General features: G+C 37.8%; 1 long non-coding RNA gene across 1 annotated transcript; it reads right to left on the reverse strand.

Annotated features, from left to right (window-relative positions):
• Positions 1 to 9,209: 9,209 nt before the first annotated feature.
• Positions 9,210 to 13,341, reverse strand: LOC140176369 (uncharacterized). The gene is made up of 3 exons (XR_011867629.1): positions 12,388 to 13,341; positions 12,072 to 12,266; positions 9,210 to 9,421 (listed from the first exon to the last, which is right to left on the reverse strand). It is a non-coding gene; the product is annotated as an uncharacterized lncRNA (long non-coding RNA).
• Between the last annotated feature and the right edge of the window lie 8,906 nt (positions 13,342 to 22,247).

The following is a 22,247-nucleotide window of genomic DNA, read 5'->3' on the forward strand; positions in this document are numbered from 1 at the left end:
ATAAATAAAACTCAAAAGAATCAATTAAAAATAAAAGTAACTGTTGTATTAATAAATTCTAAAATAATCCAATAGTAAAATTGAGTAAATCAAAGGACATGGAAGAGTAAAGCCAAGTAAAGAAAACGAACTAGAATGACGAAGTCTTGATGAGGTAATAACTCTTCTCAATATCCCAATGCAAAGAGCAATAGAAATAAAAATCCTAAGAACTATGAATGTGTATAGAGAAAACCTAGAAGAGGAGTAAAACTAGATCTAAAACTAAAAACTGTGTAGAATGAATGTCGTTTTGGTTTCTGCATGTTCTCTGGCTCTAGTTTGCTTTTCTGGGCCGAAAACTGGGTCAAAACAGGGCCCAAAATCGCCCCCAGCGAATTCTGCAGATTATGCAGATTGCGCACATCACGCGATCGCGTCATTCATGCGGACGCGTCATTCGGCGTTTTGCTTTGCCACACAGGCGCGTCGTCCACGCCTCCGCGTCACTTCTGCTATTCCAATCCGTGCGGTTGCGTGAGCCATGCGGCCGCGTCACTTCTCGCCGGTCATCTCCTCAATTTCTTGTGTTCCTTCCATTTTTGCAAGCTTCCTTTCCAATCTGCAACTCATTCATGCCCTATAAAGCCTAAAACACTTAACACACAGATCACGGCATCAAATGGAATAAAGGAGAATTAAAATACATAATTAAAAGTCTCTAGGAAGCATGTTTTCAATCATGTAATAATTTTAGGAAGGAAATATAAATGCATGCTAATCATATGAATAAGTGGGTAAAGATCATGATAAAACCACACAATTAAACACATTATAAACCATAAAATAGTGGTTTATCAACCTCCCCACACTTAAAAATTAGCATGTCCTCATGCTTAGTTGAAGGAGATAAAATAAATGAGTAGGAACATGTAAAACTCATGCAATGCAATGCAACCTATATATATGAATGCAACTATATGATTCTTGTCCACTTGATCAATAGCAAATAAGCTCTTTAAAATATAAATCAAATTCCACTAATTCAATTCTCATACAGTAGGAACAGATAAAAATACAAGAAGATAGCTCATGAAAGCAGGGAACATAGAATTTCAAGCATTGAACCCTCACTGATGATGTATGTATACTCTAGTCTCTCTAGTGTATAGGGTAATCACTCTATCCTTCTCTAATCATGCTCTCTAATTTTTGTTCTTCTCCTAACCAATCAACAACATTTAATATATCAATGCAAACATCATGAGGTCTTTTCAAGGTTGTAATGGGGCCAAGGTAATGGTAAGGATACATATATGGCTAAGTGAGCTTATAGACTGAATCTTTAATTAACCCAAGCTTTAACATAACCTATATATATATTCTATATAACTTTAGAATTCATACCTAGCTACCCAGAATTTCCCTTTCACATTCCATACTCATGTATCAACTTTTATTTTAATTTTATCATACATGCATTGATCTTTGAATTCTTAACTTAACGTTGGGGTAATTTTGTCCCCTTATTTATTTATTGAATAATTTTTTTTAATATAAGCATAAAAATAAACATAGCTTATCAATGTAGATAGATTTTTAATTCTTATAGTTTCACATGAGTAGGTATCCAAATTTCTATTATATTATCCTGACACATTCTCTTATTATCTTTTGTTCCCGTAATTTCCCATACTTAATTAGCACACACAATTCTATCTTAAGCTAACCAAAGATTTAGTTTGGGGTATATAATTGTTTTTCCGCTTAAGGCTAATAATGTGGTAAAATATAGAACAAATGGGATATAAAGGCTCAAAGTGGCTAACAAAGGTAATTGAAAGGGTAGGCTTAATTTGGATAAGTGAGCTAAACAAATAATGGCCTCAATCATATGTAAACATATAAATATAATAAACATTCGGCATATAGGATGAAAAAAAATATAGATTGTAATCATAGAGAAGTAAACACACAAGAATAAAATAATTATGGTTAAATAATGTAACCATGCATAAAGTCTCAAATCTCACAGGTTGTGTGTTCTTTAGCTTAAAAATCATGTTCCAAATACAACTTCAAGCAAATTTAACATAAAAATTTTAATTAAAATTAGTAAAAATTTGTTCCAAAAATAGAGTCTTAGAAGAAACTTATTGTCTTTTCAATCAAGTAGAACATGCATGCAACTAATCTATTACTATGCAATTTATCCTATTCTACAAAAGAAAAACTAACTAAATATCCTAATTTATTGGTGTTTAGGGAAGAGAAATTACCTTCGGAAGTCAGGTACTGACCGGTCTCCCCACACTTAAGGCTTTGCACCGTCCTCGGTGCCATCTGTCAGGAACAGGGGTGGGTTGGTAGCAGTAACCCCACAGTCGGGACCATCATGGCTCCCTGTGCTGGTAAAGAAAGTGGAGTCCGGAGTGTCTGAGTCCTTGAATTTTCCCATGATCAGCTCCTTGAGGTATGTGAATCGACGCTTGTTACGGCGCTCTCTCATCTTAGCTTTGTGTTCCTGCCGATCCAACCTTTTGAGTATCTGATGGAGCAGTTGGTCTGTGGTAGGTGCTTGTGGTGTTAAAGGAGGAATGTCTGCAGCCGGTTCAATAGGCTGGCTTGTAGTGGCTGCTGAGGGTCTGATATATTTCCCATTAGGGACATATTGATCATCCCGTGGAAGCATGGCTTTATTGTCCTCAGCTCTGTAGGAGACTCCAGCTGCGGAGACAAGATCTGAGACCAAGGAGGGAAAAGGTAAGTTGCTCGCAATTTGTACATGTCCCATGGCATTCCGGATATGTCTTGGTAGGTTCAGAGGTTGGTCTGTAAGGATGCACCATAGTAGAACGGCCATGTCCGCAGTGAAGGAGGACTCGTGAGTGCTCGGAAAGACGTAATGGGACATGAACTGTGCCCATACGCGAGCCTCCAAGGTAAGTGCTGAAGCCGATATTCCCTTAGGGCGGGTACGATGGTATCCGTAGATCCAACGGCTTCCAGGTAGTGCGATAACTCTGAGAACAGCGTCCCAGTTAAATTGGTACATCTGGCGCTTTAGTGCGGCTTCTTGAAAGGTATCCAAACCTTCTGGAATAGGGAGAAGACCTAAAGCTTTTTGAATTGCCTCTTCTATAATGGGGACTTGCTTCTGACGGACAAAGACAGAATGCAGGGTTGGTAGGTGGAAGTTGGAGTAGAACTCGACTACCCAAGAAAGATTGACCTGCCTCGGCTGTCTCTGTAGGAAACCCCATTGTCTTCGTTCAATTTGCGGCTCAACAAAAGTAGCAATATTGGGCGGGAGGATAAGAAGGTATTCGTTGTTGTAGCTCCTTTCTGCCAGGATAGGGAACATCTGCTCGCAGTAGCGATTGGGAAATCGAGCAGTGTCCTTTGCTGGGAAGGCTCTCTCCTTATCATCAACCTTCATAATCCTCTTAATCCTTTTTGTTGAGGGCTTGACTGGAGTTGAAGAAGGCTCTGCCACTAGTGCTCTCTTTGTTCCTCTCCTTGCTGTTGATTTGGGAGTAGCTTTCACTTTGCCCTTCTTGGTGGCCATTGTAACAACCCAACTTCCAATACGTCATGATCGTACCAAAAGTAAGGCGTTACTAACCTGTTTTCCTTATTATCTATTTACTATTAAGCCTTTAGTTCGATATCGCGATTCAATTTTAGTAAAATTACCAGAAAATTTTTTTTGGTTTTTATTAATTAAAATCATATAGCAAACATCACCAAGTAATAATAATCACATATTTATTAATAATAATAATATTATACAAAAGAATTTAAATAAAATTCAGGTACAACTCCTATCCCTCTGCATAAAATAAAAACCTTAAGCAGTAAGGGCGAGGGAATTCTATGAAAGAATCTCAAGTCATGAACTTAACTCGTAAATAAATTCTAGAATCGCCCGCAGCTTCAAACTGAATCTTCGTACCTGTGTCACTGAAAGGGTGGAAGATTTTGGGGTGAGAACAAACCACACGTTCTCAGTAGGGAATGGGAATGCCGTAAAAGTAATGATTAACATGCAAATAATTAACTTTGCTTAATAAACCATCTTTGTCAAACCCTTTGAAATACTTTTTAATCTTACCTTAGATAAGTAATTACTTTCTTTAAATTCCTAAACCCAAAACAAATCTCAATTGAAAAACTTGTCATATTAAATATCTTTCAGCCACATAATTGATTCTAAGTCATAACAACAGATAGTAATCATTTTTATCCATTCACAAAATACTAGCACAAGCAAAAAACTCAATTCAATAGACAAACAAATCACAATAAAACAAACAACACAATCGCAGAGAAGTAATACAAGCAAACACAACCAAAAGCAAATGCACAACCAATATGATGCATGTCTGTCCTAAGCAGGCCATGAGCTCACGTGTCGGTTTACACCCTGCAGCCCGACATTACCTAGGAACAAGTCCCAGATATGGCTTCCCTTTGTGTCCTTAGTGCATATGTGTCGGTGGTAAGAATACCACTCCTTCGTGACTACCGGTAGTAGGCGCAAAGCCCGACCCCATAATATACGCACAAGGGGAAACAGTGATCCTCAGTTCGTGGGCGTCCCCGAGATCATTTCACAAACAAAACAGAGATCTTCAGTTCGTGGGTTATACCCGAGATCAATACACAATAACGTAGCGATCTTCAGTTCGTGGGTTATACCCGAGATCAATACACAGCAAACAATGATCTTCAGTTCATGGGCTATACCCGAGATCAACATACAACAATTCATGGGTTATTCCCGTAATCAATGATTATCAGTTCGTGGGTTTTTCCCGCATATAAAACAAATAACAATCTATAGGTTTCCCCGAGATCAATGATCATCCAGTTCGTGGGTACTTCCCGATTTTAACCAATTATCAATTCGTGGGCTTTTCCCCGTAGTTAAACAACTAACAGCTCGTGGGGCTTTTTCCGCCTTTTATCACTTTTCATTATCCTTTCTAAAACGCTACAATCCACATATCAATTCATCATTCTCTTTTTCCCTTTGAGTTCTTAACATTTTTCTTTAAACCTTTCTTAACTTTCTCAGGCATTTATCCATAAAAATCTTAACCATCAAACCAGTCATAATCTCTACTTTAGCAATCTTGACTCAAGCCAACTTTAAAGTTATTTTTCAGCTTAGTTCTCTATCAAAGACTCAAGAAAATCATTTATTTTAAATTCATTAAACACTTTTCAAAACATAACCTTTCATTAGAAGTAATCAAATAAAACTTTCTCAAGTTTACTAATTTTCCAAAGATTAAAAAGTCATCTCTCTTTACCATTCAAATTCAAATATTATAAATTCATCAAACTTCTAAACAGCAATCCTTTATTTTAAACCCAAAACATAATTCTTTTCATATTAATTCAATCTCAAAACATGGTTTCTTTCTTAAATAATTTATTTTGAAAGTATAAACCTTTTCTTGGTAAATCAACTTCAAAGTAGAATAATTCTTTTCTTAACTAAATAAAACTTAAATAACATCATTTTCCAAATCCAAATCTTCTAAAATAACTTTTCAAATAAAACCTCAGATTTTATAAAATTTCGGCAGCACCTCCCCTAAAACTCGTACTTAGCCACCCTTACGGGTTCCCTCTTTCTCCACAAATCACCAGCCCTTTTCTCAACAATTTTCAAACGGGCAATTCTCAATCAATCAGACATTCACAATTCATAATAATTAACAAGTCAATCTTACTCCACAATTCCAACTAATCCATCAATCCAACTCCAATCTCATCAATTCATATTTACTTTTCACATATCATAGAATCCTTTCAAAATTAAACTTAATCAACTAGTAATCCCAAAAGAATCAGCCTTTCATAATTCAAAGTCATTTACTTGTTAACAAAGTAACTATTTTAATTTAGAAATCATATTTCAAGAGAATAATTCGGTAATCAAACTTCAATCTTTTAACAGTTCTCAAGCATAACTCTAATCACAAATCAACATTAACAAGCATCAAAACCAATCCCAACCAGTCACAAGTCAATTTCACAGCCATTCCAACATGTCAAATTACCATAATCAGCAGCAAACGCTTATTCTCAATAATCAAAATACAGCCACAACTTAAACCATCATCACAATAATCCCAAACCAAAAACAAATCCAACTCAGTTCATCAAATATCAACACGACAACCTTTCAACAGTTAACTCATCAAATTTCAATTTAACAAGTATTGTCAAATGAATCACCATTCACAACCACATTTCACCCAATTCAGCAATATCACACAAGATCAGAATTTTCAATAAAATCTGTCAAAATCAGGAAACCAATATCAGTCACAACATTAACCAAAATTAACCTTGTCAAATTAATTACTCACAATAACAAAACCCAGTGACATTCTCAGCCATAACCTAAACTCAATAAACTGATTAAAATATAAAACATTATCTTAAAACCAAACTCAATTCAAATTTCACAACCTCAAACTGAGTTCATTTCAGCCAGTTAATCACACAAAATATTTATAAATTATTCGCAATTATTCACTAAACTTTATTGGCATTCATAAATTAAAATGATTAACTTTTAAAATATATCCCCTACCTCGATTAGCCGGAATTCGATAATCAAACACAACACAGCCTTCTTTTATTTTTAATTCGTAGTGGCAACAACCTCCTTGAACTGAACTAGCAGCAGTGGCATTTCTAATCACTTCTCAGCAGCAGCAGTGGCATGAACTAATCAATTCAGAACCAGAATAGCACTCTTGAAAAGCACCAACGACCTCGGTGGCAGCTGCGGCGGTGCAGAGTAACTCACAGTGATAATTTTGTTTAATACAAACAGTCTCAATGACAGGCTTCACAGTAGAGACAAATTGGGCGACAAGGAAGACTCAAAAACAGGGTAAGCTTACCAAAATAGTAGTGGTTCTAATGGTGGTTTCCTGGGCAGCTCGAATGTTGGTTCTCGGTGGCGGAGGGCTCCAACAACTCGCAGAACCCAAAGGCAGAGACAGAACAGGGGATAAAAATGAGCACTGACATGGATGAATTGCTTCAGACCTCAGCAAGCTCCAACGACCTTCCCGGAGACAGCTACGACAGCACGGTGGTTTGGCGACGGCAGCGACTTCCATCAACGGCAGTAGCGTGAAGAGACGTGGCGTTGATGACAGAAGACTTCTTCCTCCTCTGTTCTTAAGTTCCATCTCTCTGGCTTTGCTATAAGTGGCGGCGGCTGGCTCTGTGACGAGGACGACAACGGCGCAGTGAGGGCGACGGCGACGGGAGGCACAGCGACGCCTTCCTTCTCCTGCTCTTGGCTCGGGCTCGTCTCCCTCCTCTGGCTCCTTCTGCGAACGTCCTCTCCTCGCGAAATGGCGGCAGCGTCGCGGAGCTTCGACGGCAGTGACGCGGGTAGCAGCTCGCGGGGCTGATGACGGCGACGGCGCAGAAACGACGGCTTTAGCAAGGCGGCTGGACGACTCTCTCTCTCTCCGCGGTTCCGTTTCCGACGACGGCTCAGCAGCAATGACCGGTGGTGATACCCAACGGAGGTGACGACGGCGTCTCCCTCCTCTCCGATTCCAAGCCCTTTATTCTCCCTTTTTCATTTCTCTGTTTCTTCTTTTTTTTGTTTATGCGTGTTGTGTTTAGGAAGGAGGTGGGGTACGGCTGAGGGATGGTGAGGGTGGAAGGGTTAGGGTTTGAAATTAGGAATTAGGGTTTCTGATTCAATTTGAGAATTTGGGGTTAGAAATTAGGATTTTATAAAAGAATATGGATAGTTATGAATAGATATTTTGTTAAAATTGAATAGTAGAGTAATTTTAGAATCAAATATACTCTATTAAAAATATTTAGGAACATTATTTATCAACATATTGCTAAGTTCAATCAATTATTTCTAATTTACATTATAAAATGAACAAGTTAATTATATTTTGTAAAGTACAATTTAAATTCAAATATCAATTTTCTAGATTAAATCATACAAATCTCTATTATTTTTCTATCTCTGAAACTTTAATTCCAATTTATAAAATAATTAATTATAATAAAAATGGTACATAAATATTAATTGACGTAAACTTAAAGCATTTATAAAAATCAAACTAATCATTTCTAATAAATTAATTTCTAGGAGTTCAAATTAATAACATAATTCATTAAAAATAAAATTTATTTAAATTAAATTTTACAATTCTTTCTTATTTTTCAATTACCAAAATTATAATTTCAATCATACCAAATATCTAATAAAGTTTATATAAAAATTCTAATTAATTTAAACTTCAATTATCATGAAACTCCATTTAATTACCTTTAGTAAAATAATTTTCTTAAAATAAAATTATCAACAAATAAAATAAATCACAAATAACTATTTTATTTGATTTTCAAAAACTAGAGTTGTTACATTCTACCCACCTTAGAAAAATTTTCGCCCTCGAAAATTTCTAGAATAAAATAAGTTCAAACTGAAATCAAAGAGAGCAGAATATATGGACAGAAGTATAGGCATTGTCAAGGATGAATATTCAAGAATAATCAGATAAGCAAGTAGATTACAAGCAAGCAAAGATATACAAGAATGACAAGGTATGGTTGGGAAAGAATCAAACCACATTCTGAGGGGAAATTCAAACTAGAGAATTCCAATGAAAGCAGCGAAGAAAAAGAAAGCACGAGTTCATGTGGCATTAATAAATATTATATGTCGAATCAAAGCTAACTTCACAAACTCTAACGCTCCCAAACCCCGTGAATTGCATCACCTATCACTTCTATTTCGTCTATGATAACCCATTAGTGTTCCCATCTACGTAAATCATTAGTATTTAGTTGGCCAGACCTAATACCATGAAGTATGAAATGGTAACCTAACAGCATTAATCATCAGACAGTCATGCATAAAAAACACAAACTCTTGTTACCAGAACAAGTGACAAAGCATGAAAGACATTCAGAGTATGCAATGAAGCATAGTCAGTCCATTCCCAAGGCTCTAACAGGAACGAACTGCTCTGATACCATATTGTAACGACCCAACTTCCAATACGTCATGATCGTACCAAAAGTAAGGCATTACTGACCTGTTTTCCTTATTATCTATTTACTATTAAGCCTTTAGTTCGATATCGCGATTCAATTTTAGTAAAATTACCAGAAATTTTTGTTTTTGTTTATCAAAATCATATATCAAACATTTCAAGTAATAATAATCACATATTTATTAATAATAGTAATATTATACAAAAGAATTTAAATAAAATTCAGGTACAACTCCTATCCCTCTGCATAAAATAAAAACCTTAAGCAGTAAGGGCGAGGGAATTCTATGAAAGAATCTCAAGTCATGAACTTAACTCGTAAATAAATTCTAGAATTGCCCGCAGCTTCAAACTGAATCTTCATACCTGTGTCACTGAAAGGGTGGAAGATTTTGGGGTGAGAACAAACCACACGTTCTCAGTAGGGAATGGGAATGCCGTAAAAGTAATGATTAACATGCAAATAATTAACTTTGCTTAATAAACCATCTTTGTCAAACCCTTTGAAATACTTTTTAATATTACCTTAGATAAGTAATTACTTTCTTTAAATTCCTAAACCCAAAACAAATCTCAATTGAAAAACTTGTCATATTAAATATCTTTCAGCCACATAATTGATTCTCAGTCATAACAACAAATAGTAATCATTTTTATCCATTCAAAAAATACTAGCACAAGCAAGAAACTCAATTCAATAGACAAACAAATCACAATAAAACAAACAACACAACCGCAGAGAAGTAATACAAGCAAACACAACCAAAAGCAAATGCACAACCAATATGATGCATGTCTGTCCTAAGCAGGCCATGAGCTCACGTGTCGGTTTACACCCTGCAGCCCGACATTACCTAGGAACAAGTCCCAGATATGGCTTCCCTTTGTGTCCTTAGTGCATATGTGTCGGTGGTAAGAATACCACTCCTTCGTGACTACCGGCAGTCGGCGCAAAGCCCGACCCCATAATATACGCACAAGGGGAAACAGTGATCCTCAGTTCGTGGGCGTCCCCGAGATCATTTCACAAACGAAACAGAGATCTTCAGTTCGTGGGTTATACCCGAGATCAATACACAATAACATAGCGATCTTCAGTTCGTGGGTTATACCCGGGATCAATACACAGCAAACAATGATCTTCAGTTCATGGGCTATACCCGAGATCAACATACAACAATTCATGGGTTATTCCCGTAATCAATGATTATCAGTCCGTGGGTTTTTTCCCCATATAAAACAAATAACAATCTATAGGTTTCCCCGAGATCAATTATCATCCAGTTCGTGGGTACTTCCCGATTTTAACCAATTATCGATTCGTGGGCTTTTCCCCGTAGTTAAACAACTAACAGTTCGTGGGGCTTTTTCCGCCTTTTATCACTTTTCATTATCCTTTCTAAAACGCTACAATCCACATATCAATTCATCATTCTCTTTTTCCCTTTGAGTTCTTAACATTTTTCTTTAAATCTTTCTTAACTTTCTCAGGAATTTATCCATAAAAATCCTAACCATCAAACCAGTCATAATCTCTACTTTAGCAATCTTGACTCAAGCCAACTTTAAAGTTATTTTTCAGCTTAGTTCTCTATCAAAGACTCAAGAAAATCATTTATTTTAAATTCATTAAACACTTTTCAAAACATAACCTTTCATTAGAAGTAATCAAATAAAACTTTCTCAAGTTTACTAATTTTCCAAAGATTAAAATGTCATCTCTCTTTACAATTCAAATTCAAATATTATAAATTCGTCAAACTTCTAAACAGCAATCCTTTATTTTAAACCCAAAACATAATTCTTTTCATATTAATTCAATCTCAAAACATGGTTTCTTTCTTAAATAATTTATTTTGAAAGTATAAACCTTTTCTTGGTAAATCGACTTCAAAGTAGAATAATTCTTTTCTTAACTAAATAAAACTTAAATAACATCATTTTCCAAATCCAAATCTTCTAAAATAACTTTTCAAATAAAACCTCAGATTTTATAAAATTTCGGCAGCACCTCCCCTAAAACTCGGACTTAGCCACCCTTACGGGTTCCCTCTTTCTCCACAAATCACCATCCCTTTTCTCAACAATTTTCAAACAGGCAATTCTCAATCAATCAGACATTCACAATTCATAATAATTAACAAGTCAATCTTACTCCACAATTCCAACTAATCCATCAATCCAACTCCAATCTCATCAATTCATATTTACTTTTCACATATCATAGAATCCTTTCAAAATTAAACTTAATCAACTAGGAATCCCAAAAGAATCAGCCTTTCATAATTCAAAGTCATTTACTTGTTAACAAAGTAACTGTTTTAATTTAGAAATCATATTTCAAGAGAATAATTCGGTAATCAAACTTCAATCTTTTAACAGTTCTCATGCATAACTCTAATCACAAATCAACATTAACAAGCATCAAAACCAATCCCAACCAGTCACAAGTCAATTTCACAGCCATTCCAACATGTCAAATTACCATAATCAGCAGCAAATGCTTATTCTCAATAATCAAAATACAGCCACAACTTAAACCATCATCACAATAATCCCAAACCAAAAACAAATCCAACTCAGTTCATCAAATATCAACATGACAACCTTTCAACAGTTAACTCATCAAATTTCAATTTAACAAGTATTGTCAAATGAATCACCATTCACAACCATATTTCACCCAATTCAGCAATATCACACAAGATCAAAATTTTCAATAAAATCTGTCAAAATCAGGAAACCAATATCAGTCACAGCATTAACCAAAATTAACCTTGTCAAATTAATTACTCACAATAACAAAACCCAGTGACATTCTCAGCCATAACATAAACTCAATAAACTGATTGAAATATAAAATATTATCTTCATACCAAACTCAATTCAAATTTCACAACCTCAAACTGAGTTCATTTCAGTCAGTTAATCACACAAAATATTTATAAATTATTCGCAATTATTCACTAAACTTCATTGGCATTCATAAATTAAAATGATTAACTTTTAAAATAAATCCCCTACCTCGATTAGCCGGAATTCGATAATCAAACACAACACAGCCTTCTTTTATTTTTAATTCGTAGTGGCAACAACCTCCTTGAACCGAACTAACAGCAGTGGCATTTCTGATCACTTCTCAGCAGCAGCAGTGGCATGAACCAATCAATTCAGAACCAGAATAGCACTCTTGACAAGCACCAACGACCTCGGTGGCAGCTGTGGTGGTGCAGAGTAACTCACAGTGATAATTTTGTTTAATACAAACAGTCTCAATGACAGGCTTCACAGTAGAGACAAATTGGGCGACAAGGAAGACTCAAAAACAGGGTAAGCTTACCAAAATAGTAGTGGTTCTAATGGTGGTTTCCTGGGCAGCTCGAATGTTGGTTCTCGGTGGCGGAGGGCTCCGACAACTCGCAGAACCCAAAGGCAGAGACAGAACAGGGGATAAAAATGAGCACTGACATGGATGAATTGCTTCAGACCTCAGCAAGCTCCAACGACCTTCCCGGAGACAGCTACGGCGTCGCGGTGGTTTGGTGACGGCAGCGACTTCCATCAACGGCAGTAGCGGTGAAGAGACGTGGCGTTGATGACAGAAGACTTCTTCCTCCTCTGTTCGCGAGTTCCATCTCTCTGGCTTTGCTATAAGTGGCGGCGGCTGGCTCTGTGACGAGGATGACAGCGGCGCAGTGAGGGCGACGGCGACGGGAGGCACAGTGACGCCATCCTCCTCCTGCTCTTGTGTACCGGGTCGCATCAAGTAATAAAAACTCACGGGAGTGAGGTCGATCCCACAGGGATTGAAGGATTGAGCAATTTTAGCTTAGTGGTTAATTTAGTCAAGCGAATCAAGATTTGGTTGAGTGTTTTGTGATTTGAAGAAATTAAATTGCATGGAATTAAAGAGAACAGGGAATTAAAGTGCTGAATCTTAAAGAACAAGAAATTAAATGGCAGAAACTTAGAATGCAAGAAATGTAAATTGCGGAATCTTAAAGTGCAAGAAATGTAAACGGCTGGAATTGTAAAGGGAAGTGGGGATTGGATTTGCAGAATTTAAACAAGGAAAAGTAAATTGCATCAAACAGAAAAGTAAAAGAGTGTTTGGGTTGGATCGGATCTGAAGCAAAACAAGTAAATGAACATGAAAAGCAAAAACAGAATGTAAATTGGAATTTTAGATCTCAGGGGTCCAGAGACTAGAAAACCAGGTCTAGATCTCACTACCTTCCTTGATCCAACAAGAACAATTGCAAGGGAAAGGTAAATTGCAAAGAAAGTAGATGAAGAACAATTAACCCAAACTGAAATTCAATTAAGCAGTAAATAAACAGAGAGATCCAAGGATGAGATTGAAACAGAATTTCTTCAATTCTTCAACCCAAGATCCAAGACAATTGTAATAGAAATTGAAAGCAATAAAACTAAGAGGAAGAGAAGTGAATTCTCCTTCCCCAAGACTAAGAAATTAAAGATCACTCAATATCCAAAGCTCTCCGAAAACTATTATGAAAATTCAAAAGAGAAAGCTCCCCGAAGAACTTGAATTCTATCCTATTTATACACTTTCTTCAAATGATCTTCAAGCCTTGAGTTGGGCCTTTGCACTTGGTGGAATTGGGTTGAAAGAGGCCTTGGTTGATTGCTCTTGAAGTTTGGAGAAGAACCAAAGTGAACCAATTGAACCGGGTTGGAGTTTTGCAAAAGTTGGACCAAAAGTTGGAGCAAAAGTTAGGGTCTAACTTTTGGTCCAACTTTTCATATCAGCCAACATAACTTGCTGATACTCACGTTGGTGCAAAAGTTAGGGGTCTAACTTTTGTACCAACGTTGGCCTTCCTTGGTGCACTTGAGACGCCAACGTTAGCCCAAAAGTTAGGGGCTAACGTTGGCGCAAACTTTTGCTCTTCCCCTTGTAGTTTTCATGTGCCAACGTTAGCCTCAAAGTTAGGGGCTAACGTTGGCGCAAACTTTTGGTGCCTAGGGAGTGTTTTTCTCATGCCAATGTTAGCCTCAAAGTTAGGGGCTAACGTTGGCGCAAACTTTTGGTGCCCAGGGGTGATTTTCATGTGCCAACGTTAGCCTCAAAGTTAGGGGCTAACGTTGGCGCAAACTTTTGGTACCCAGGGAGTGATTTTCAAGTTCCAACGTTAGCCCAAAAGTTAGGGGCTAACGTTGGGGCTAACTTTTCACCCAAAAGTTTGTGCAAAAGTTTGAGGCTAACTTTAGGTCCAGCTTTTTGCTTCCTGGTTCAATTTCACTTATTCCATTGTCTTCTCTTTACTCCTAGCTATTCCTTCTTGCTTCAACCTTTCTCCAAGCTTTCTTCACCTATCATTAATCAACCAAACACATCAAAGCTATGCTTAAAATCATGAGATATTCATTCTTTCATAATATGTGACAATTATAGTATAAAACCTCATGAAATAGCATGAATTCATACATGGTTGATTCGATCAAAGGAAACATGAAAATCTACCTAATTGGCTTGCTTGTAGCTCAAGAAAGTGCATAATTCTAATGAAAACAAAAGAAAACGACTAGTTAAAATAGGCTAAGATGACTTAAAGCTTGCTTGTCCCCAAGCAAGAAAAGATTTATTGAGAAGAAAGAATTAAATGGAAGAGGATGTTCATGCTAGCAGAGTATTATTGATAGTTCATGGGATTTTGTGTGGATATGTAAATACTCACTTCTTATTGACTCCTAGGCCTAGAAAGTCTCCTTCAAGCTTCAAGTAACATACTGCTATGACCTCTCATTATTCCTTTATCCTTGGCTATTACTTTGTTTATAAGCTTTATTTGAGTGTCATGTGTAGCAAGTTCATTTCCTTTTCTTTATACTTGACACATTATTCACCATAGACACTTGGCTCACATTTCTTCTTAAAACATTGATGCCCAGCACCTCTTTGGGTTACTAAATGCCTTGTAGTTAGGTTGCTCTTGATAGTGGACTTTCAGCTGATGATCCCGAATTAGTTAACCCAAGTCACCGAGTGTTGATGCACTCCTAAGAGCTTACTAATCCAAGCAGATCCTAGTACAAAGACACCACGGGCATATATTTTAAAGTTCAAGCTATTGGTGTCCAACTTTGTTTCTTTTTGTTTCCTTTTGTTCTGCCACTTTTTGGCTATCTCTTTTCTTTCTTTATTTTTGTTTTTCTTTCTAACCAAGGAATTTTTTATTTATTTATTTGAGATTCATAGACAGTAGGCCACTCTTTACTTAGAAGGAGATATCCTGGCTCTTTATTCACTAAAAGTGAGCTATCATACAATCACACACATACCACCACTTACTTTTATTCTACTTCTATCTAACAGAGATCATCTTGCTTCACATTCAAACATTTCTTTTATTGAACTTAAAGATGCAGGGGACAAAACATGCTTCTTGTCAAGTGAAAGTAAACACACAAGCACACACAAAAACTAGCCTACTTATTTTGAAAGAAATTTGAATCTGTTTGAACTAAATGAACACTTTAACAAGACATCAATCAAAAGTATTTCTCAACAGCAAAAGTTAAGTATAGATACAACCTATTGGTTTGCATTTCTTTTGTTCTTCTTTCTGCTGTGCCCCTTTTTGAGTCTTGATGCATAGTATCTTCAATTGGTGGTTAACTCCCAGACTTAATTCCTTGCTACTTCTTCTGATTCAACAGGTTAACTCTGGGCAAACTTTTGTGTCCTTGCTAAAGGTTATGAAATTGAGACTAAACAAAAACACTTAAGTTGTTTGAATAATCTGTTTGATTGCTTGGAACTAGCAATGTGCAGGAAGTTAGAATGTAATTTTAAATAAAGTTTTGGTGGAACACCAAACTTAGCATCCTGCATTCTCCCTTCGATTGTTTTTGGTGTGCAACACCAAACTTAGTTTCTTGCAATACATAGCGGTTATCCAACACTCTTATTGAAAAAGTTATGAAAAGAAAACTACCTCAGGTTGGGTTGCCTCCCAACAAGCGCTCTTTTATTGTCACTAGCTTGACATCTTTCAATTCTTTTTAAGAGGGCTGTAGGTGTTGAACCTCTTTTTCCTTATCCCATTGTCCCCCCAAATACAGCTTTGCTCTGTGACTATTTGCTGTGAATTGATTCTTTGTTGCCTCATCTAGCAGTTCAATATTCCCATAGGGAAAAATCTTTGTCACCAAGTATGGGCCAGTCCACTTAGACTTCAGTTTGCCAGGGAAAATTTTAAGCTTCGAATTATACAGGAGCACTTGCTGTCCTGGCTTGAATTCCTTCTTTGTGATCTTCTTGTCATGCCACTTCTTAGCTCTCTCCTTGTATATCTTAGCACTTTCATAAGCTTCTAGTCTAAATTCATCCAACTCATTTAGTTGTAACAACCTTTTTTCTCCTGCAGCTCGTGGATCAAGGTTGAGGAGTTTAGTGGCCCAAAAAGCTCTGTGTTCAAGCTGTACAGGGAGGTGGCAGGATTTGCCATACAATAGCTGAAAAGGTGACTTGCCAATAGGAGTTTTAAAAACTGTCCTATATGCCCACAATGCATCCTCTAGCTTTCTAGCCCAATCTTTTCTTGTGATTCCCACTGTTTTCTCTAGGATCTTCTTTAATTCCCTATTTGCAAGTTCAGCTTGGCCGTTAGTCTGAGGATGGTAAGGTGTGGCTACTTTGTGAATTACTCCATATTTGTGGAGGAGTTTCTCCATCTGTTTGTTGCAAAAGTGACTACCACCATCACTAACAAGACCCTTGGGCACTCCATACCTAGTGAAAATGTGCTTTTTAAGGAATTGGAGGACAATCTGTGCATCACAGGTGGTTGTGGCTATGGCTTCCACCCACTTTGAGACATACTCCACTGCTACCAAGATGTATCTAAAAGAATAAGAAGGAGGAACAGGCCCCATGAAATCAATTCCCCATAGATCGAACAATTCTAATTCTAAGATAAAGCTTTGAGGCATCTCATTCCTTTTTGTTAATCCTCCTGCTCTCTGGCATTCATTACATTGATGTACATATTCTCTGGCATCCTTGAAGATAGTTGGCCAATAGAAGCCACTCTGCAGTATTTTTGCGGCTGTTTTTTCTGGGCCAAAGTGTCCACCATAAGCTGAACCATGACAATGCCACAAGATGTCCCTCACTTCACTTTCAGGAACACACCTTCTGATCACTCCATCAGAGCATCTCTTGAACAAGAAGGGTTCATCCCATGAAAATTTCCTTGCTTCATTGATTAACTTCTTCACTTGTTGCTTAGAGAACTCTTGCGGTATCTTCCTTCCCACTTTGTAATTTGCTATGTCAGCAAACCAAGGTGCTTGCTGGATCTGCAGAAGGTGCTCATCTGGGAAGCTTTCATTTATGGGCTGGGATGCTTTTTGACTTGTTTCATGTGGTAGCCTCGACAGATGATCAGCGACCTGATTTTCAGTGCCCTTCCTATCTCTTATCTCAATGTCAAATTCTTGTAGGAGTAGTATCCACCTGATGAGTCTTGGTTTAGCATCCTGCTTTGACATCAAATACTTAAGTGCAGCATGATCAGTGTAAACCACAACTTTGGATCCTATCAGATATGATCTAAACTTATCAAATGCATAGACTACAGCTAGCAACTCTTTTTCTGTTGTAGTGTAATTTCTTTGGGCCTCATTCAACACTTTACTTGCATAATATATGACATGATGCAAATTTCCCTTCTTTTGCCCAAGTACAGCACCAATTGCAAGGTCACTTGCATCACACATGAGTTCAAAAGGTAATTCCCAATCTGGAGGTGTGATGATTGGTGCTGTTGTGAGTCTATTTTTTAAAGTTTCAAAGGCATGCTGACAGTTTTCATCAAAACAAAAGGGTTATCAAGCATTAACAGATTACTCAAAGGTTTGGCTATTTTTGAAAAGTCCTTGATAAACCTTCTGTAAAATCCGGCATGCCCCAAGAAACTTCTAACAGATTACACATTAATTGGTGGAGGGAGTTTTTCTATGATCTCAACCTTTGCCTTATCAACCTCTGTCCTTTTTCTTGAAACTTTATGGCCAAGAACAATCCCTTCGGGTACCATGAAATGGCATTTCTCCCAGTTTAAAACCAAATTAGTTTCTTGGCACCGTTTCAAGACAAGGGTTAAATGGTTTAGGCAAGCATTGAAATTATCACCAAAAACAGAGAAGTCATCCATGAAGACCTCTAGAAACTTTTCGACCATATCAGAGAAGATGGATAGCATACACCTTTGAAATGTGGCAGGGGCGTTGCAAAGCCCAAAGGGCATCCTTCGGTATGCAAAGACTCCAAATGGACATGTAAAGGCAGTCTTCTCTTGATCCTTGGGGTCCACCACGATTTGATTATACCCAGAATATCCATCCAAAAAGCAATAATATGCATGGCCGGCCAACCTTTCCAGCATTTGATCAATGAATAGGAGAGGGAAGTGGTCCTTTCTGGTCGCATCATTCAACCTTCTATAGTCTATGCACATCCTCCATCCAGTCACTGTTCTAGTAGGAATCAACTCATTCTTCTCATTAGTGATGATCGTCATTCCTCCTTTTTTGGTACAACTTGAACCGGGCTCACCCATGGGCTGTCAGATATTGGGAAGATTATCCCTGCATTCCACAACTTCATTACTTCCTTTTGGACAACTTCCTTCATTGTGGGATTTAGTCTCCTTTGAGGTTGAACCACTGGTTTGGAATTATCTTCCAAGAGGATTTTATGCATACACACTGCAGGGCTGATACCTTTCAGGTCATCAATGGTCCATCCCAAAGCATCTTTGTGGGCTTTGAGTACATCAAGAAGTTCTCCCTCTTCCTTCTTTGTCAGGGATGAATTTATGATCACTGGGAAGCTTTTCGATGTGCCAAGGAATGCATATTTGAGATGGGTTGGTAAAGGTTTCAGTTCTTATTTTTGTACATCTTCTTTCTTGTCTTGTCTTTCATCTGGCTCAGTAGTGGTCTCAGTCACTTGTTCCTCTGTTGCCCCTTGATTTCCTTCTTGCTCTTGAAGATTTTCTTCCAATATTTCTTCCACCAAACTGTCTATCATATCCACTCTTACGTAATCCTCTTGCTCAGGAATGTATTGCATTGATTTGAACACATTTATGACCATTTGTTCATTATGGACCCTGAAGATCATTTCTCCTTTTTCTACATCAATGATGGCCCTTGCTGTGTGTAGAAATGGCCTTCCCAGAATGATTGAGTCGTTTCCTTCTTCTTCAGTATCCAAAATTACAAAATCTGCTGGGAAAATAAACTCCCCAACCTTCACTAACAGATTCTCTACAATTCCACTGGGTGTCTTGATTGATCTGTCAGCCATGACTAGTGACATCCTGGTGGGTTTAAGCTCTTCTATTGCAAGTTTTCTCATCATTGAGAGAGGCATTAAATTGATGCTGGCACCCAGGTCACAAAGAGCCTTGTTGAGAATTATCTTGCCAATAGTGCATGAGACTACAAAGCTTCCCGGATCCTTAAGTTTTGGTGGAATACCCCGTTGAATTACAGCACTGCATTCCTCGGTGAGTAATACGGTTTCCTTCTCAAGCCAACTTCTTTTCTTGTTGATAAGATCCTTCAGAAACTTGGAATATAGAGGCATTTGCTCAAGTGCTTCAGCCAAGGGAATATTGATTTCCAGCTTCTTAAAAATCTCAAGGAATTTGTGAAAATGCTGGTCTTTAACCTCTTTGTTGAACCTCTGGGGATAAGGCAGTGGAGGTGTGATGCTCTTTCCTATTTGCTGCTGTCCCTGAGCCACTTTCTTTGAGCTATGTAGCTGGTTGTCCTTCTCTTTAAGTTTCTCAGTGCTTTTGTTTGGCATCACAACTTGCTCCTTAGCTTCATCGTCCTTTGCTTGCTTCTCATCCTCTGTTGGTTCTTTGATGTTCTCTGCTTGTTTTTTTGTAGTGTCATTGTTGCTTATCAATGTTCTTCCACTCCTTAATTGTATTGCCTTGCACTCCTCCTTGGGATTTGGGATTGTGTCACTGGGCAGTGAGTTTGAAGGTCTCTCAACAGATACTTGCTTGGAGAGTTGCCCAATCTGCCTCTCTAGGCTCTTTAATGATGCTTCATGGTTTTTGTTTGTTATTTCCTGGTGTTTCATCATTTTCTCTATCAAGGTCTCTAAGTTGGTGAGTCTTTGAGGTTCAGGTGGTGCTTGTGGTGGGTTGTGAGATGTGGGTGGTGGATGATAGGCATTTTGGTTGGTGGAATGGTTGTTGGATTGGTACTGGTTGAGATTAGGGTAGTTGTTTTGAGGTTTTCTGTATGTGTTTTGGTTAGTCTGCTGCTGGTTGTAGTTTTGGTTGTTTCTTGGGTTGTTTTGATTTGAGTTCCTCTGCCATGGGTGTTGGTTTTGGTTGTGAGTGTCTTCCCATCTGAGGTTGGGGTGATTTTTCCATGAGGGGTTGTAGGTATCACCATAGAATTCATTTGGATTTGAATGCATGTACTGGACTTGTTCCTGCTGTTGCTCCTCTTGGATTTCTTCATTTTGCCCCCATGTGGCTGATGGTTGGCTGGTGTTAACTGCTGCAACTTGGAGGCCATCAATCCTCTTGGTCATTTGCTCAAATTGTTGTTGAATTTGCTACTGCATTAATTTGTTTTGAGCCAGGATTGAATCCAATCCTTCTAGTTCCATTACTCCTCTCCTTTGTGATGGTTGGCGGCCTCTTTGATGAGCAAAGAAATATTGGTTGTTGGCCACCATATCAATGAGTTCTTGAGCCTCCTCTGCAGTTTTCATGAGTTGCAAGAAACCTCTAGCTGAATGATCTAAAGCTTCCTGGGATTTCAGTGTTAAGCCTTCATAGAAGTTCTGCAGCTTCTCCCACTCATTAAACATGGCAGGGGGACATTTCCTGATTAGAGCCTTGTACCTCTCCCATGCCTCATAGATGAGTTCAGCCTCCATTTGTGTAAATGTTTGTACCTCAGCCTTCAACCTTATAATCCTCTGAGGTGGGTAAAACTTGGCAAGAAACTTGGTTACCAAATCATCCCAGTTGTTGATGCTGTCCCTTGGAAAAGAATCCAACCATTGAGTGGCCTTGTCCCTGAGAGAAAATGGGAATAGCATCAGCTTGTAACTGTCAGGAGGCACACCATTAGTTTTGACAGTGCTGCATATCCTCAAGAAGGTGGATAAGTGTTGGTGCGGGTCTTCAAGTGGTCCTCCACCAAAAGAACAATTGTTCTGAACCAAAGTAATGAGTTGTGGCTTGAGTTCAAAATTGTTAGCATTGATATTTGGAGCCAAGATGCTGCTCCCACAATGTCTAGGATTTGCAAAGGTATAGGAAGCCAAAACTCTCCTCTGGGGTGGGTTGTCATTGTTGTTGTCTGCTCCACCTGGTGGATTGGTTGAATGTTCCTCCATCTCTTGGAACTCTTCGTCTGATTCCTCTTCTCCAACAATATTTTTCCCTCTTTCAGCTCTTCTTAACCTCCTGAGAGTTCTTTCGTCTTGTTCATGAAAATTGGGTGTGGTTCTTCTTGTACCGGACATACAAGCAGAGCATGAGAAATGCACAAAACCAGTGACACTTCAATCTACTGCTAGATTGAAGTGTTAGTTAGTTTAAGCAAAAAATCAAACAGTTAGTGGGTTAATCAAAATTAAAGAAAAAATGCTTGATCTAGATCACCACCTCACTTAATCATTGTCAATCTAATCAATCCCCGGCAACGGCGCCAAAAACTTGATGAGTATTTTGGTGGAAAAATGAATTTCTCCCAAAACACACAAATCTAACCGGCAAGTGTACCGGGTCGCATCAAGTAATAAAAACTCACGGGAGTGAGGTCGATCCCACAGGGATTGAAGGATTGAGCAATTTTAGCTTAGTGGTTAATTTAGTCAAGCGAATCAAGATTTGGTTGAGTGTTTTGTGATTTGAAGAAATTAAATTGCATGGAATTAAAGAGAACAGGGAATTAAAGTGCTGAATCTTAAAGAACAAGAAATTATATGGCAGAAACTTAGAATGCAAGAAATGTAAATTGCGGAATCTTAAAGTGCAAGAAATGTAAACGGCTGGAATTGTAAAGGGAAGTGGGGATTGGATTTGCAGAATTTAAACAAGGAAAAGTAAATTGCATCAAACAGAAAAGTAAAAGAGTGTTTGGGTTGGATCGGATCTGAAGCAAAACAAGTAAATGAACATGAAA

Source organism: Arachis hypogaea, chromosome 11, assembly GCF_003086295.3.
Source record: "Arachis hypogaea cultivar Tifrunner chromosome 11, arahy.Tifrunner.gnm2.J5K5, whole genome shotgun sequence".
Classification (NCBI taxonomy): Eukaryota; Viridiplantae; Streptophyta; class Magnoliopsida; order Fabales; family Fabaceae; genus Arachis; species Arachis hypogaea.